The following is a 16,157-nucleotide window of genomic DNA, read 5'->3' on the forward strand; positions in this document are numbered from 1 at the left end:
GCAAAAAGCACAAAAAAATGCATAGGTGTGAAATAGGCCTAACACCAAACTGGCAGCAATATAAATAGGCTTTCTGACAGTGAGAGAGCTCTGCATCATGACTCCACACTACCCCTATCTTCACTCTGCTTGATTTTGTAGCAAAACTGGCAATTTCACTTTCACCAAAATTACCATTTTACAGTGAAGAAAATGAAAAGAAAAAGAAAAAAAAGGTATTAGAAGTTAGCTTAGTTATAAATAAAAGGTATTAGAAGCTTTGATCAAAATACTCTGCTGAAAAGTGGCATGGCTTAGTCATTTATGCAATTCTGCTGTCTGTTTTTCCAGTTTCTTTTTGTATAATTGAAATATGGAGTCCTAATATGTAGTAGGAAATAAGCAGACTTAAAGTGGTTATAAAGGCTTAAGCTTTTTGTCTTAATGCATTCTATGCATTAAGGTCTACATCACCAATCTTGCCTCCAAATATCACTCAAACCATCCTCTCCTCTTCTCCTTCTGCTCTCAAGCTCTCTTGTCTCCTCCTCCCATGCTCATCTCCAAGACTTTTCCAGAGCCTCTCTCATCCTCTGGAACTTTCTAAATCTGCCTGGCAATCTCCTACTCTGTCTTCCTTTAGGCGATCTCTGAAAACTCATCTCTTCAGCGAAGCCTATCACGCCTCCAACTAACTGAACTTTCAACTCTTCCATCAGCTCATTCCCCACAGTTATAACTAACTGTAACTGTACTGTCTTCCCTTAGATTGTAAAGCGTGGCACAAACTGTTGGTACTAAATAAATCCTGCATAATAATAACTAAGGTAAAAAACCTTCTGCATGCATCTCCCCCTCACCCCCAATACTTACCTGAGCCCAATCTCAATCCAGCGCTGTGCACAAGAGAAGAAGATCTCTTGGCTCTTTCCCTCCTCAAAGGCTTAGAGACAGCAGTGGGAGCCATTAAAAAAATAAAAAATCAGGGGGACAGGGCCAAACCAAGCTCTGTGTCATGTACCTGATTGGAGACTGAAATGACGAGGTCGGCCTCACTTGTGTCACTAGCCCTGACCCCACTGGAGGTGGAACAGAGAGTGTCTAGGGACCAGGGGGACAAGAGCGCCAGCAGATGTTGTTTGCAGCTCTTGCAGCTGGAGACTTTGGAAGACTGATGAACCTCCAATTCAGGAACAGTAGCGATATGCAGAGCTGGTATAGTAGCTCACCAGGTGTGCACCAGAGCAAGGCAGGAAGCTGGGATGGGAGACAGGAGCAATGTCATAGGAATAGCCAGGGTCATCAACGGGCAGACAGCGAGGTACCAAATCATAAGCAAGCCAAAGTCAGGAGCAGAGCCGAAGTCAGGAACAGGTATTTAACAAATTAACTTGCGAGCCACTGGAGTAAATTGTGGAGTTATAAATACTAGATCGCTGGTTTGTAAGCCCACTCTCATGTGATGTGCGTTTATCAAAAACTATTTTAACCTATAACCGCGCTCTATGATCCACTAAAAAGTGCTAAGTGCTTATAAATTAAGAATAAAAAATATAAATCAATCGTGATTAATTACATTATGTGACTAATTTCATATAAAAGGAATAATAAATTCTCAATCCATTATTGTGTCACATGCAGATATTGTGCAAATTCTCCATTAATAAGCCTCCAATAAATTCATCATATAATTGTACAAATCCAAAAAATATGAATTAACAAAATAAAAATTAAAAAATATAAAATATAAAAACATAAAATAAAAAAAAAATCACACAAAAATATAACCCCCCAAAAATATATATAAAGTATACCAAAAATTGTCCCAATGTGCAACAGTGAATGTTCAGCTTAGATGGATATACTCTCCTTCACAATGTAGATTGAATCTTTGGAGTAATGCTGAAAGCCTGTGTAACTGCAGGGCTGTGAGGAACGAAGTCAGGAACAAGTATCAAGCAGGAGAGTAATCAGAGTCAGGTCAGGAACAAGCCGGGTCAGCAACGAGGAAATCGCACAGGAACGAGCAGGAAATGGGGAACTGCTGAAGACCAGTCAGCACTCAGCACAGGCAGAGGCACCTTTTAAATAGTCCGTCTGGAGCCAATCTTCACCATGTGTGTGCACGTGCGCGATCACGCATTTCTATTCGCCAATCGTCTCACCTGGATTCCCTTACACTCTGTATGTGAATGGATACATAGAGCGCAGCTTGGGAGTGAGCCACATGTGTGCCCCATAGCAAGTGGCTTGATATGGGAACACTAGGCAGGGGGAGGAGCAGAGAACACAGGCGGGGGACCCCAGAAGAGGAGGATTAGGGCTTCTCTCTGCAAAACCATTGCACAGGGCAGGTAAGTATAACATGTTTGTTAGTTAATGAAAAAATTATCCTTTACAATCACTTTAATTCTTAGTGAGGTAGAACCATTGTCATATAGGGTAAAGAATACCCAGCTGTATACAAAACAAACAGAAAAAGACATTGGGGACATTTCTAGTAGAGTAAGACAATATCTTGAGATTTAATAGAAAAAAAGAATTGCACTCACAAGTTTAACATAAAAGGAATTCCCATCCAAATAGGAAATATAATCTGTAAGATTCCACATCCAGGGGCAAACCCACTGTTTTCTTGGTTGCCATGGGAACCTGCACCTGAATTACACTTTAGCAGGAATTACACATTAATAACACGGGGGACACATTCATAAAACAGAATTATTAATTTTCTTACAATGCCATGCTTGTTATATTTATGTTATACTTTAATGACATTGTTAGTCATTAAAGATATTTTTACAAACTGTGACCATGGCAGGGAAATGGCTCATCTAATGATAGTACGTGACAAAGATTAAATGTTTCACAGCTTCTTCTAAATTAGTACCAACATGGCAGACTAAAACAGATGTTAGCTTGCTGTGGCCTATGTCCTTGAATTGCCTATTGGTGTTCCTTAACTGACAAATATGCAAACCCTTTTAATCAGAATTGGTTGTTTAGGAAATTAATAGGTATCCCCATGGACAAATTACACTGAACTTTGTGTCCAAAGATAAAAATAGTTGAAACTACTTCTTCCTATTTTCTTCTGTTTGTTTATATCCAAGACAATTTTATGTAATAACTCCCCCCCATATCCCTTGGCTGCATATCTCCCACAGTCCACATGTGGCTAGCTCAGTCCCCTTATCAGCTGTACATCCTATCCTGGAATGCCCTGTTTTGCTGTGGCTAAGCATGCACCTGTGCCACCTACTAAAAGCTATTCAACAACGTAATTTGGCCATTTTTCAGTTCCTGGCAAAAAATATATACTGCAATTTTGGTCAATGACAAAAGGGGACCTGACAAATATTGTTCCACGAACAGAGGTACCTAATAAACAATATCTTTAATGTGGGTACTTTCTTGACAAAGTAGAGAAATGCATCTAAGTCAGTCATGGCTGTTTGATCAAAATAAGGGTTTTTGGATGGTATAATATTTAAGTAGGGCTCTGAGGAAGAGGCAAGTCCTCGAAACGCGTTAACATACTGGATGTCTATACTCCCTATTGTGGACAGTCATGTAGCGCGGTTTTGACCAAGCTGTTCTTTTATGATGTGCCTTTGACTTTACTGTCGTTTGTGAGTACAATACCTATTTTTATCGCTTATTAAACATTTTTAATGGTAATGCACTAGGCTGGTGTGCCCTCTGTTTGTTCTTTCTGCATTCAGTATATTTGGATTTCCCCGGTCTTTCGAGGGCAGCAAGGTATGCATATTCCAGGACATTCATGATGTGGTCCTAGCCTACATTGAGTCCATCTCCAAGCTCAGGAGCATTTGTGTTTGCTGGTTCTTTATTTAACTCAATATGTCTGGTTAGGATGTAAAAAAAAATCGATTTTAGCCTCAGTTCACACTGCTGTGATTAGATTTTGATCCGACTTTCAGTGCAATTATTAGAGATGAGCGAATCGAACCAGGCGAACCGGAATTTGATACGAATTTCAGGAAAAATTTGATTCGCGTCGAATCCGAATATTTGCCTACTTCGGGTGTGCGAATCGGATTTTTCCCGATCAGCCGGCAAAAGTGTCCCTGCAGAGAGCTCCGCTATTTCTGACAGTTCTCTGACAGAAGGAACACATGTACAGCGGTTGAAACATTGTATCTATTTGTTTCCATTTAGGATACAGATGTTTTTATTCGGAAACAGATGTTTCAACCGCTGTACATGTGAAGGAGCTGTCAGAGAACTGTCAGAAATAGAGGAACTCTGCAGATACACTTTTTGCCGAAGAAGAAGTAGGATGAAAATAAGAATAATTCCAAGCCGGCAAAAAGTGTATCTGCAGAGCTCCTCTATTCTGCAGATACATTTAGAGGAGCTCTGCAGATACACTTTTTGCCGGCTTGGAATTATTCTTATTTTCATCCTACTTCTTCTTCTTCTTCATCCTCATCCTCATCCTCAGAAGAAGAAGAAGAGGATGAGGATGAAGAAGAAGAAGAAGAAGAAGTAGGATGAAAATAAGATTAATTCCAAGCCGGCAAAAAGTGTATCTGCAGAGCTCCTCTAAGTGTATCTGCAGAATAGAGGAGCTCTGCAGATACACTTTTTGCCGGCTTGGAATTATTCTTATTTTCATCCTACTTCTTCTTCTTCTTCCTCTTCATCCTCATCCTCATCCTCTTCTTATTCTTCTTCTGAGGATGAGGATGAAGAAGAAGAAGAAGAAGAAGAAGTAGGATGAAAATAAGAATAATTCCAAGCCGGCAAAAAGTGTATCTGCAGAGCTCCGCTAAGTGTATCTGCAGAGCTCCGCTATTTCTGACAGTTCTGTGACATTCACTCCATACAGCGGTTGAAACATTGTATCTATTTGTTTCCATAAATGGATCCATTTATGGAAACAAATAGATACAATGTTTCAACCGCTGTATGGAGTGAATGTCACAGAACTGTCAGAAATAGCCTAAGAAATAGCGGAGCTCTGCAGATACACTTTTTGCCGCCTTGGAATTCTCCTTCTTCTCATCCTTCTTCTTCTTCTCATCCTTCTTCTTCTTCTCATCCTTCTTCTTCTTCTCATCCTTCTCCTTCTTCTCATCCTTCTCCTTCTTCTCATCCTTCTCCTTCTTCTCATCCTTCTTCTTCTTCTCATCCTTCTCCTTCTTCTCATCCTTCTTCTTCTCATCCTTCTCCTTCTTCTCATCCTTCTTCTCATCCTTCTCCTTCTTCTCATCCTTCTTCTCATCCTTCTCCTTCTTCTCATCCTTCTCCTTCTTCTCATCCTTCTCCTTATCCTTCTTCTCATCCTTCTCCTTCTTCTCATCCTTCTCCTTCTCCATCTTCTCATCCTTCTCCTTCTTCTCATCCTTCTCCTTCTCCTTCTCCTTCTTCTCATCCTTCTCCTTCTTCTCATCCTTCTCCTTCTTCTCATCCTTCTCCTTCTCCTTCTTCTCATCCTTCTCCTTCTCCTTCTTCTCATCCTTCTCCTTCTTCTCATCCTTCTCCTTCTCCTTCTTCTCATCCTTCTCCTTCTTCTCATCCTTCTCCTTCTCCATCTTCTCATCCTTCTCCTTCTCCTTCTTCTCATCCTTCTCCTTCTTCTCATCCTTCTCCTTCTCCTTCTTCTCATCCTTCTCCTTCTCCTTCTTCTCATCCTTCTCCTTCTCCTTCTTCTCATTCTTCTCCTTCTCCATCTTCTCATCCTTCTCCTTCTCCTTCTTCTCATCCTTCTCCTTCTCCTCGTTCTCCTTCTCCTTCTCCTTCTTCTCATCCTTCTCCTTCTTCTCATCCTTCTCCTTCTCCTTCTTCTCATCCTTCTCCTTCCTCTTCTTCTCATCCTTCTCCTTCTCCTTCTTCTCATCCTTCTCCTTCTCCTTCTTCTCATCCTTCTCCTTCCTCATCTCCAAGGGCATTTAAATTAAAGGTACAGTGTTCTGCACTAATTTAAAGGCTCTCTGAAGCCTAGAAACCCTTTTTATAAGTTAACTTCGTAGCGAATAAATTCGCATCGAATCGAATTTCTTCCTGAAATTCGGCGAATCAGCCGAATCGAATTTTTTAATAATTCGCTCATCTCTAGCAATTATGTACTGTAACTTGGATGCAACTTTGATAAGGTTTGTACATTCTATGAGGCCAAAATTTCGTTGGAATTGTACCAAAGTAGTACCACACCATGCTGAGTTGTATTGATGTGAATGGCCACCATTGAAAACAATGTGATTTCCATTGGCATGCTATTCTGTGCTTCTCAAGTCACATCTGACATTGCGCTAGTGTGAATGAAGCCTTAGATATTTAATTGTCTTGAGGTACCTTCCATATTGTCTTTTGTTTCTACCTTTTTACATAGCCAAGAACAGTTGCTTCTTGCCTGTAGCAGCACTAAAAAGCAAACTGTTTGAGGGGAATGACATCAGCAGTAAAAAAGAATAAAAGTGGAGTTCGGCGCCTGACATGGAGACTAGGCAGTAAGAGAAGAGATCCTCTGTAATTCTCACTTCACACTTATGACCTTCTGAGTAGAGGTATCTCCAAGCGGCACTATGCCACTAGTAAATGACAAAGGTTTTCCCAATGTCAGCACCTCTGACAAATCAGCACAACTAAAAATTCCCTTGTTTTAGTGTTATTAATAAGAAATATCAGACCTTCCAACTGTTTTACGCTTTCTGATAAAACAATTGAATTGAAGCACATTCTAGATTAGTTGCAGCTACAGATTTATGAGTGTTTCAGCCAAAAATATTGTAGGTGTACTGTGAAGACTTTGAAATCTTATTTTAATCCTGAAAATATTCTGTAGTTGACTTCACTGTTTTAATAATGTATACATTTTGTTAGGGGGTCAAATACGGTGTCTATCAGGGTTGCCAACTCTCCGTAAAATTACAGTTTGTAAATTTCATCCAATTTCATCTGTAAATGTCCGTTATGGATAGCTACTGTCCATAAAAAGTATGGACTCAGGCTGCCATTGGAACTTTCCGAATCAGAATCAAGTCAAGAACTCAAAGCCAGAAGAAGTGGAGAGTGACAAGAGCTGAAGAATACAGAGGATAGAGTGGACTGGAGATAATGGTAGAGTACACACAGAGAATGGAGTGGAGATGATGGTAGAATACACACAGAGGATGGAGATGATGGCAGAACACACACGGAGAATGGATGATGGTAGAATACACACAGAGGATGGAGATGATGGTAGAACACACACGGAGAATGGATGATGGTAGAATACACACAGAGGATGGAGATGATGCTAGAATACACACAGAGGGTGGCAATGGAGATGAGGATAGAATAAAGAGGATGGTGATAATGGAATATATCTGATGTACTTTATGAGGACAGGTTGGGAGGTATTTTGATAATTTTGTCTACTTCTGTACTCATTGTTGGGGTAAAATGGGGAGGGGGGCAGACAAAGAAAAGGGAGGGCAGTGAAAGTCCATGGAGGGGATGGGGAGAGAGACCCCCCACTGATGGGAAGGTGAGAGTTGGAATAGGGGAGGGGTAGGTACAGAGGTGATTGGTGGAATGGAGGGGGGTGGTGCAGATGTGAGTGGCAGAATGGGGAGTACAGAGATGAGTGGTGGAATGGGGGGTGCAGAGATGAGTGATGAAATGGAGAGTAAGACCCACCCTGACTAGGACTCTCACTCACTGGAAGACTGGACATGGACTCTGGAGAACTTGGAAAAGAGGACAGAGGTGGTGGTGAGAGGAGCCACCTGGAGGACTGTGCCTGACTGCCCTGCATGTGAGCCAGAAATGGAGGAGGTCAGTAACAGGCAGCTCCAGTCTTCAGTGGCCACACAAAGTCTGCAGAGGGGTCACTGATGTAAGGGCGAATAAATGGTACCAGTAAGATAAGGGGGGAAACAGATGTAAAGGTTCTGCCTTATAACAGTACTCTCTGTTACTTTAGTGTATTCACTCTGTAGAAGGTGGTCTGTTCCCGGCGTTCCCCCTTACATCAGAATCTGCAGGATTCCCCCTGACATGGGGGAACTCTGTGGACCCTGATGTAAAGGGTAACTCGGTGGACTGATGTAAGGGAGAACTTCGTGAACTGTGATGTAAAAGGGAATTCCGTGGAATCTGATGTCAAAGGGAACTCTGTGAACTTTTATGTAAGAAGGGCTCTGGTGACCAGAGACCCCCTTACATCAGAATTTTCCTTTACACCACAGTCTTCAGCATGCCCCCTTACATCAGAGTCCTCAGAGTTCTCCTTTACATCAGGGTCAGCAGAGTTGTCCCTTGTGCTGTAAAGGGGAACCCTGCAGACTCTGATGTAAGGGTTATATTAACCTGACCTTCATGTAAAACGTGGAAGTGGCATCTTGGTAGAGGCAGGGTTTTCCTTCCTTATGTCAGAACTACCAACAAAGAGAACAGTGAGCAGCATAGTGGTCAGATCACCAAATCTTAATTCAAATTTATTGAGACTAGCAGCCAGAAGCAACAGTACTGTAAATTCTTGCTTCAGGTATACAGCTATGAGGCTGTAGGCACAGGAGTGTCTGGGCACACTCACATACAAGGAACAGAACTCAACTAATGTTTTCAGGAGGGATTCAAGACAACATGCACATTTCCAGGGTCCTTCTTAGGCACATTGGCAATTCTAAATGTTACCTATATAATAGCAAACCTTCACTTTTTGAATTTAGGTCCACTATGATATCTTTAATTTTGATAATCTATGATAATCTTTAATCGGCTTCAACTACCACCTCTATGCCGACGACACACAAATCTATCTCTCAACCCCCCACCTCACCCCCTCGGTCTCTGCCCAAATCACACACCTACTGAGCGACATATCAGATTGGATATCGCTCCACTTCCTTAAACTGAATCTCTCCAAAACCGAGCTCCTTGTCTTCCCCCCAGCCCGAACCCCACCCCCCATTGACTTCTACATCACATCCAACAACGCCAATATCAAACCCGCTCTGCAGGCCAGAGTACTTGGTGTCATTCTGGACTCCAACCTATCCTTCCAGCCCCAAGTCCAATCTTTAACAAACTCGTGCAGACTCCACCTCCGCAACATCGCCAAAATACGCACGTTCCTAACCCCAGAAACCACTAAACAGCTCATCCACTCCCTCATCATATCACGACTCGATTACTGCAACTCCCTCCTCACTGGCCTGCCTCGCCGCTGGCTATCCCCGCTTCAGTCGATCCTGAATACGGCTGCCAGACTCATTCACCTTTCCAACCGCTCCATTTCCGCCACCCCCCTCTGCCAATCCCTCCACTGGCTTCCGATTGCGCAACGGATCAAATTTAAAATCCTAACACTGACGTACAAAGCTGTCCACCATACTGCCCCGAACTACATCACTGACCTAATATCCAAGTACTGCCCAGCACGCACACTCCGCTCCTCACAAGACCTCCTTCTCTCTAGTTCCCTGGTCTCCTCCTCCCATGCCCGCCTCCAGGACTTCTCCAGGGTGTCACCCATCCTCTGGAACTCCCTTCCCCAACCCATCAGATTATCACCTACTCTCCTCTCCTTTAGGGGTACCCTGAAAACCCATCTCTTCAGGGAAGCCTACCTCACCCCCTGCTAACTTGCTGACCTCCTCCACTCTTCCTACCACTCCATCCCCCACAGCTATCTCCTCCTGTACCACTATCGCCTCCCTCCTAGATTGTAAGTTCGAAAGAGCAGGGCCCTCGATCCCCTCATGTTTTGCATTGTATTGGTATTGTTCTGTCACATGTTCTGTCCCCCTTTGTAATGTACAGCGCTGAGTGAACTATTGGCGCTTTATAAATACTGTATAATAATAATAATAATATGAAGTAACATCACACACCAGGTCAATTTATACTATACTTACCATACCCTGTTATAATTTTATTCTGCTTCCTAAAGATGCCACTTTGTTTTGATTTGGGTCATCATTAGAATTATATGATATGATTCTGTATAATTTGCAACATAATTTTATATCAATAGCTTTTTTAATAATGTATTTTTATAGCTCATTATCATTTAGAGAAGTAGACTGTTCAACTACCTTTCTTATAAACAAAAATATATTTTAAAAAATAATTAACTTACTAACAATACCAAAGTAACTCATTTACAAAAGTTTAGCTTTGCCAGACAAAAGGCAGCCCAGACTCAACAGTCTTATCATTCTATGCCAACAGAAGCACACACAATTAGTATGCATGCCACTGATCTAAAAGGCCAACACAACCAATCCTGTGACATGAGAGCTGGTTCACAAAAATGCGGACAGTTTAAACTTGCTTGTTTGATAGAACAATTAATTCCAAGCCCTTTTTAATTACACTCATCCATTTAATTTATACAAGCCAGATACATAGCCCAAAGGATGTGATTGTATCTCAGCTCAGACAGATATACAGTATACATTCATGAACAAAAAGCATTAAATTGGGAGGACTGGTTTACATTAATTAGTGAAGCCTAGTTAAACACATTGGTAGCCTAGCCAAAGAAAAAAAAATCAAAAGTATTTACAAAGAATACTTAGAGGTAATTTAGCGTGAAACATTTGTCTCCAATGCTTCTTTCAGAAGAGAGTAGATTTGTGTGAGAAATTTAAGCAGATCCAAAGGGTCTTTTCTATTTGAATTTTTTAATCTGATTTTGATTTTGGATGGTCATAAAAAGGCACATAAACTGACAAGTCTAAAGTAAAGATATAGGTGCCCAATAAATAAATGCAGCACGACTAGTGACCATTAAATAGTTTAAAGAAAATCATTGCAAATACATTGTTTCTTTCAAGTGTACATATGGTGATGAAGTCAACAAGAGGGGTCATGTTGCATGTATTCTGGAGTTGCCTGGTACTGCATGACTTTTGGAAACAGCTGGGGGAAATATCATTCAAATTGACAGATATTGATCTTCACAATGGCCCCTCTGATTTCCTCCTGCATCACCCCCCACTCCCGACCAAATGTTACAGGAAATCTCTTTTGATCCACCTTTTGAACACCACAAAGGCAGGCATCCCTTTGTCCTAGAAACAAACAAATGCTCCATGGCTTAACCTCAGGTTCCGTAAAATAAATGAAATCCAGCTTATGGAGTAAATTGTAGTATCTGTGATTGGAAAAGGGGAACAATGTTGTACAAAAGTGTTCTATTAGAATGATTTTATTTACTCTGATGACTTACCAAGCTTACCTGGCAGGCTTAGACAAGAGGTACATCTTAAATTAAGAATGCAGGAATGTTCCCTTTAATGGCTGGTGCCATTGTGACAGCCCTTTCATGTGGGTTTTTTTTTCCCTTTTTGACATTTCCTACTCTTTTTTCTCACCTGCCTGCTAACTTATACATTACTTCTCCCCCCCCCCCTCTGGGAACTTCTTGTCTGCACTACTCCACTATGTTTCTCTCTTCCAAGTGCTCAGCCTACACCCTAAAGCCGGACTGGCCATAACCTGGAATATTTTCCTCACGAATATTCAAGAGGGACTATATTAGTTTGGTCACTATGTTCCATGAGTTGGCAATTCTGCTTCTCATTGCACAGGTCTGCAAAAAATTTTTTTTCAAGAGCTGTTTTGGTTACTCCATGTAATCTTTATGTTTTTTGGTGTGCTGAATCCGAAAATGACCTCCATTTTGTCATAGGACATCACATTTCCTGACAATTTAGGTAACTATGTTAAATAAGGCAATACCTTAAAATACCTTAAAATAAATGGAAATAGACTTATAAAATTAAAGTTTTATTACAATTTTTTCATGAAAATCCTTTTTGAACTGAAATGAGCTCACCTACACACACTAAACTCGATTCTTCTTCCCTGTGAGGCTCCTCTTGGTGCATTTACGCTTGTGAGTAGCATCTGGAATGTCTCTCTGAAGCATCCAATAGTAGTCTGCCATCATTGTAATGCCTGGTATCTCCTTTCCATCTCTTTAATGTCTTGGTGGAATCGTTCACCTTGTTCCTCACTCACAGCTCCCAAATTTTCAGGAAAGTAGTCAAGGTGGGACTGGAGGAAATGCACTTTCAAACTCATCAGGCAACCTAAAGCTTGAAATGCTTTCAGCATTCGTCCGATGATCTTTTTGTAGTGAGGATCTTTGTTATTGCCTAAAAATTTCTGTATGACTTCTTTAAATGTAATCCACCCTTCTTATTGAGGATCCGTCATGGTATTGACAAACTCTCGATCAACTATAAACCTTCTAATGTCTGGTCCGACGAACACACCTTCCTTCAATTTTGCCTCCGACAGGCCTTGAAACTCTATCTCTTGGAAGTGATTTTATGAATTGCTTCATCAATCCCAATTTTATGTGGAGAGGTGGTAGAAGAACTACCTATGGGAAGGTACCAAAGTTTCTCGGAGGACATTTTTTTCACCAACTGTTAGCACTCTCGGCTGCCAACTCTTCTTGGTCCAATGATTTTGTCGGTCTCAAATGTCCCAAAGACACAGAGAACAAGGGTATTTGGTATCCCACCCACTGGATTCTTCAGGAAAGATTAACCCCTTCTACCATTAGAAGCACAGACTTGGGGCTGAGGCTTACACATACAGCATGCTGCTGAGTATCCCAGTAGTCAGACATGTCACTCAGAGCAGCACTTGTATTCACCCCCTATGCAGGGGGGGAGGGGCAGAGATTGTTTACCTGCAAATAACAAAGGGCCAGACGAGAACTAGGGAAATGAGGAAATAGAATTTTTTTCCCTAAAACTTGCTTAGCTTATGTATATATTGCTGACCATCAGATTTCCAGTGCTATATTTTTTTTTACATACCTCGGACAACCCCTTTAAGGTTTTTTTTGGCATTTTATATCTTAAATGCACTTATGTGAATTAATTAATAGTAATTTGGACTTTAACCACTTCCAGACCGGACACTTTTACCCCCTTCCTGACCAGGGCAATTTTCAGCTTTCAGCGCTATCACACTTTGAATGACAATTGCGCAGTCATGCAACACTGTACCCAAATTAATTTTTTACCATTTTTTTGCAACAGATAAAGCTTCATTTTGGTGGTATTTATTCACTGCTGGGATTTTTATTTTTTTTGCTATGTAAATGAAAAAGTCCAAAAATTTTGAACAAAAGTGTTTTTTTTATAAAATTTTGCAAATAAATAATCTTTCATCATAAATCTTTGCCAAAATGTATTTCGTTATCTTTTTAGTAAAAAAACAAACAAAAACAAATTAGTTTATAACCCAAAATTATAATTTTTAAACATTTTTTTTACATTTTTATTTTATTTTTTTATATTATTATTTTTTATTTTTTTATTTTTTTTTACATACTGTCACCCTAGCAGTACAGTGTCACCATGGTGACACTGTACTACTTGTGGAGGGTGATGAAGATTTATTTTAATTTTTTTTGCAATGATTGCTTTTACACCCATATAGGATGTAAAAGCAATCATTTCTCTTTCTCTCTGTGTGCATTCCTGCACTCATTGAGAGATACAGAGTGAGCTGTGATTGGTCACAGCTTGTCACATGGTACAAGGCTGTTGTGAATAGCCTTGTACCATGTGACTTCTGTGATCATTCACAGATTTCACACGTAGTAAGCAATGATGTCACAAGTGACATCTTGCTTACTACTTTGCATGTGATCACTGATTGGCCAATCAGTGATCACATGATCGGGACCTCGTACAGAGGTCCCGTCCGACGATCGGAGTTTCACTGTGTCCGGAGGACACAGCGGGCACCGGATCGCGGTGCTGCGCGCTCCCAGGGAGCGCGCACAAGCAGGGTGTGGGGAGGCCGTTCATAAACGGCCACCCGACCCTGTACTCCCACCGTCCGGCCGGTCGGGAAGTGGTTAAATTTGGTTAAAAACCCATAATATAAAAATTTTTTAAAAATTAAAAAAATTTGATACATTTGAAGACAATTTAGCATTTTGTGGCAAATCATGACGTCTAGGTGTTTTTTCAATATTTTATTTGTTTTCAGCACACCAAAATACATGGAAATTAGATAAAAATAATCAAACAGCTTTTTAGTCGCAGACCTGTTTTATATATCATCTCAGAATAATAACGCTTGCTCCACCACATTTTTTATATGAAAGATAGACTAATATGCACTATATTGAAATGTGTGGAACCACTTTTATACCTTTGGATGTGTATTTAGCCATATTTATAACTTTGATAATTTCACCATAATATTTATTTTACTTTGCATATTGTCCTCCATTGTTTACTTTAGGCAGAGGGTTTTGTCTGTGTACTGACTTTGTTTTACTTGACTGTGTACTCTATTGAATTCTTTGTAAAACAAAAATTAAGAATTTATTAAAAAAAAGTGTATGTGAAGTCAAAATGTTTCTTGTTACATCTGGATAGAATATTGAAGATTCAGAACTCCTAATTGCTGTCTGTTTTCCCTGCTAGGTGGATTTACTCTGTTATTTGTCTTGATGACCAGGGTCGATAGCAAATCAAAAATTTTAGCATTAATACTAGAATAAAGCTGGGTGTACACTAGTAGGATTTTGAATGAAAGATTGTACGAAAATGTTTGTACGGAAATTTTGTACGGACGTTCTTAGAAAATTCTCAGTACATTTGAATGTTTTCAAAATTAGTTCAAGATTTCATTTACTTTAAAAATTTATTTTTGGAATAGACTTGAAATAGACTTTACTTAACAAAAACCACATACGCTGTTAGAAATTTGTACTTTTGAGAGAAAGTTTCCATCCTGCTCGTCCAAATGTTCTCATCACTGCAGTTGAACACAAATGTCGATTGATTAGAAAAACCAATTGATTAGAAAAGCCAACTGTTTTTAAAACATTATTACAACAAAAAATGTCAAACAAAATCCTACTAATTATATCCAACTTAAAGCTGCCCATAGATAAGTAGAAAAACTAACGAAAATGCAAAAATAAAATAAAACGTTCTCTTTGTCAAACTTTTGATGGCCCACTCATTGTGGGGGAAATTTTCAAGTGAATTTCAACATTTTTCTGATTGCATTCAGCAGTAGTATTGTTTTTCTGCAATTGATTTCTGCTACAATCCCTGCTGCTCATGTGCATTTTGCTTAAAATATTTTTTTTCAAACGATTGCCAATAAACAATTAGAAAATCGTTTGAGAAAACCATAACTAACCATATGAAAATTGAATGATATGGCCAGCTTAGGAGGTACAGGTAAATCTTTTAACAGACACCTGATTTAGTGACAACTGCTTGATGGACACCTGCTTTGGTGACAAGAGCCAACAGCACCAGCGGGGAACTCCAGAAGAGGAGGTTAGGGGCCACTCTGTGCAAAACCAGAGCCAGAGCAGGTAAGTATACCATGTTTATTATTACATATTATTATTATTACAAAAAAAATAAAGCTTTACAATCAAAATGACTCAAAGCCAAAAATTAAATATGTTGCAGCTTACCAAGCATTAGATGTGGAGTCTGCATTAGTTTTTTTCCCTTCTGCTTTCACCCGGTGATCTGGACAGTAACACACCTCCTGTCTTAGAGTGCCGCCCCCAATTTGGATGAAGGAGCAACAGAGACACCTTAGGACAGCAGCATTGTAAGTCTAGGAGTAGGGTGGTGATAGATGCACAAGCAGATTGAGATACAGCAAATTAAAGCCAAACTCCAGCTAACATTTTTAGGAAGTTACAAAAACAGTTTTTTTTTCCCTTTTGGGATAAAAGCTTTACATAAATTAAAAAAAAAGCTGATCATAGTAAGCACCCCTGCAAACATTAAATTGTTTGTTTCATCCCTCCAACAGCTATATCTGCAGGACAGTCAACAACAGACTTACTGGCTTGATCACCAGGGGAAAATAAAGGAAAGAGTCTAAAAATGAAAACTACATTTAAGAATTGTTAAGTTTAGGGCCGTCTTTAATATTGATTTGACCCTGTGCAAACATTTTCTTGCCATCCACCCCATGCAATTTTGCTCTCCACCCCAACATCCCAAAGTATAGAAAAAAATAAATAAAGATTCCAGTACATATACCATCGTTTGTAGATGCTATAACTAATCAATATACCCATATTGGGATTTTTCTTTTTTATTACCAACGACATGTAGCAGAATACATTTTGGCCTAAATTTATGAAGAAATGTGATTTTATTTATTGTTATATTGGATATGTTTTATAGCAGACATTT

Source organism: Staurois parvus, unplaced genomic scaffold (assembly GCF_062004578.1).
Source record: "Staurois parvus isolate SC_StPar_1 unplaced genomic scaffold, SC_StPar_1.0 ptg000572l, whole genome shotgun sequence".
In the NCBI taxonomy this organism is placed as follows: Eukaryota; Metazoa; Chordata; class Amphibia; order Anura; family Ranidae; genus Staurois; species Staurois parvus.